The sequence below is a fragment of the Crocodylus porosus genome, unplaced genomic scaffold (assembly GCF_001723895.1).
Source record: "Crocodylus porosus isolate Cpor-Errol unplaced genomic scaffold, CroPor_comp1, whole genome shotgun sequence".
In the NCBI taxonomy this organism is placed as follows: domain Eukaryota; kingdom Metazoa; phylum Chordata; order Crocodylia; family Crocodylidae; genus Crocodylus; species Crocodylus porosus.
The window spans coordinates 12,025,749-12,029,090 of record NW_017728913.1 but is presented as its reverse complement, the minus strand read 5'-3'; the positions used below and the strand labels follow the sequence as shown (position 1 = coordinate 12,029,090).

At 44.2% G+C, this 3,342-nt stretch overlaps 1 long non-coding RNA gene across 1 annotated transcript in view; it reads left to right on the top strand.

Moving 5' to 3' along the window:
- The window catches only part of LOC109309683, a 17,979-nt gene that overhangs the window by 6,271 nt on the left and 8,366 nt on the right, over positions 1-3,342 (top strand). The window lies entirely within an intron of this gene.

Genomic DNA, 3,342 nt, shown 5'->3' with positions numbered 1-3,342 from the left:
GAACACCTTCAAGAGTAAATTGGATGCTTATCTTGCTGGGATCCTATGACCCCAGCTGACTTCCTGCCCTTTGGGTGGGGGGGCTGAACTCGATGATCTTCCGAGGTCCCTTCCAGCCCTAAAGTCTATGAAATCTATGAAAGTCACATCACCCCTCCTTATCCCTGAGTTTATCCTTCTGGAAAAGGGTGACAATGGTGCCAACTCCAAATATTTAAAATTCAGAAGTCAGCCTGAAAAGGCTGTGAAAAAATCAACTGACAGAAAGAAGAAGAAAAGAAAGGAAAAAAGGGAGGAAGCTGAGAGTCCCACTGAATCAAATGCCTCCAGGAATAGAGTCAATAATGAAACCACCATCACTGAGAGGGTTGTGCTACACCAGCCCCTCTGGCTGCCCACTATTTGCTTTGGATGCTGCTGGAGACCATCACTGAGGTACATGGAGTGCATCAACCTGTAGTTCCCATAAAAAAGTCACATTGTTTGAGGAAAGTGCTCAAGAGCTTCCAGAAACTAATCAGATCACAGACCTTAACCGCTACAATACAACCAGCTTTCAAGTCAATAAGAAAACCACTATCTTTACTTACTGAGAACTTTTTTCTGCCCCAGGAAGCCTCTTAACTGCAGCCCCAGCCCACTGCTTTCAGCCCTTGCATAGCCTCCATCTTTCTTCTGAGCCCTGTCTCCTCAACAGAATATTGGTTCCTTTTCCTGTACTCTTGGAATTACCAAACTGGATTCTTTCCCTCTAGTGTAGTGGCATGGTAGGACGATACCCAGTAATGAGCCAGCAGGTTTAATACAATAATACTAAGTTCTTTTTTTAAAGCCTTTGAGGCTTACAGCTGACAAATGTTTATACGAGAGCAAAGTAGTACTAAAGAACTTCAGGACTGACCCCTTTTTTTGGATTCAGGTCGAAGATGTTTCTCATATTTTCAAATAATCCTTATATTTTTGTTTCACAGGCTGGCTTTATAACTCATTCTGATCCACACTTAAGCACTTACTCTTTCAAAGAATTAAACCAAGGAGAGCGAAAAGTGGAGGAAGACATGGTAAGACAAGGTGCAGGAAAAAAGATTGTCTAAACAGAACAAGCCATGTTCATCCATAGTGTAATTCTTTAGAAGTGAATGGAGTTCCTCCAGAGACAGACTTGGCCCACTGTGCTTTATGTTATACCACTTGGAATATACAGGGACTTGAAAAGCCATTTTACAAATAAACATGTTAGTATGTGGAACCTTATCCTTAATAGAGTGTGTTAAAGGATCTTGGCACAGAAAAGGTGTCTGATAAAGTGCATACCAAACCAAAGTTACAAATTAAGTATTTAAGAATGTCTTCTAAGAGGAGAAAAAAGAAAAGAAACCAACCAGTTGGCGAAAGAACAGATGAATCGTGAAACTGTACTCTGAGCTGCCAAAATCTCAAAAATACTCTTAGGTACAATTTACTAAATCAACCAAATCAGAGGCACCCTTAAATTATGGGTGCATGCAGATGTTGGTGGATTCTAGAGTTAACTTTAAGCCTATTAAAATTTTAAAGACTCTGTGTGCATGTGCATCTCAAGGAGTAGAAGTAGTATTGCAATCTGTGGGTCATTTGGGATTCAAGTCCTTTCAACTGAGCACCTTCAGGCTGAAGCCTAAGCATGTGTTGCCTTTACCTTGTTATGCTTTTAGTGAAGAGCAAACTTCATAAAACACAGGGGATGTCTACATTGTACCTCTGATTTACCTGGGGCAGATGGTCTAGAGCACACCTCACTCATCCACTCCCACTTGTATGTGTCAAACCCAGTAGTGAAGTTTCTTTAGGGGCATCAGTGGAGGCTCTGACATGGACTATTCCCCTGTGACCACTCTTGGGACTTGGCCCTCAGCATGTTTGAGAGCTGCCACAAGCAGGGACCTCTAGAGTGGCTTCACCAGCCCATTTCCATATTTGGTGTGTGTAAACAGAACCAGGTCAGTGAGGTGTGCTCAAAACTGCCTTTCCCTACACACCTGGGGGGCAATGTAGACCAGAACTGTCAGTATAGATCAGGGGTTGTCAACCGGGGGTATGCATACCCTTGGGGGTACTCTGAAAGGTCTCAGGGGATATGCAGGGGCACATGGGGATGGAGTGCTGCCACGCCACACCGCTGCCTCACAGAAGCAGGGCCAGGGCATGGTGAGAGCAGGCCTGCGCAGGCACTGCACTGCCACTGCTCCGCCATTCACTATGACCCCACTCTGCATTCAGCCACTCATGAGCTCCCTCCCCCCGCCCCCCAGCTCCCTGTCTGACCACTCGCCACCCCCTCTCCCCTGGAGGTACACTTATTAAAAAGAGGGTTGCTGGGGGTACACGTATTAAAAGAGGTTGAAAACCCCTGGCGTAGACCACCAAATTTCAGGACCCCTAAGGAGCCCCACAGGCCAGATTTGACACTAGTGAAGTATCATTTTTTGTGGCACACTTCCGCTGCTCTCACAGCACACTTAGGGAATCACTGATTTAAAGTATTGAAACCTCCAGGACAGACAATATAGCATCTATCAAGATGCCATAATTTGGTGGTTGACAATGTTTGTACTCATGGACCTAATCAAATGAAGTGCTAAGCAGCCCCCACTCTCAGTAAAGGCATGATTCTGCTTGAAAGAAACAATGAAGAAGAAAAATGATGAAAAGCATTACTTAATAAGATTAATATCTCAGAATACAAAAATTATTTTGTTAATTAAAAATATTATATGAAAGACCATTACCTATTCTATTGTATGAAATTGTATGCTTGCATTATGCAATAGGTCAAAGTAGATGATCATAATGGTCCATTTTGGCCCTTTAAAATCTATGAGAAGAAGTGGACTGTTCAGTAGTACCTGTAGCAGATCAGATCCACCAGGCTAAGTACTGACAGTTAAAAAGCCTGAGTCTGAATTGATTCAGTCTTTACAGGTTAGTCTAAACTGCACAGATTAAATTGAGACACAATTGCACACACATTTACTTCTGAGTCAGAAAATGCAGCCACATGTTTGCAGTGGCTCAGGGCAGAAGTCACGGGGCACTAGAGCACAGTTCTCTGGCACGTAGCCAGCATGGGATGCATATTTGCTTCCTCTTCCTGCTGCCCGTGAGGTCTCTGTGATTTGCAGTCCAGAATCGGAGTAATGGGACTCTACATGGTTTCTCGTCACTTCCTCTTACTGTTTCCAGGTGCCTCTGGGATTTATAGTCCACAGTCACAGCCACCAGTAAGTTTGTGCAGGCAAATGGGGTATTTTACCCCCTCCCTGGCTCCAGACCCTAGCTGGGGTTTGCCTGGAGGGGGCAGCC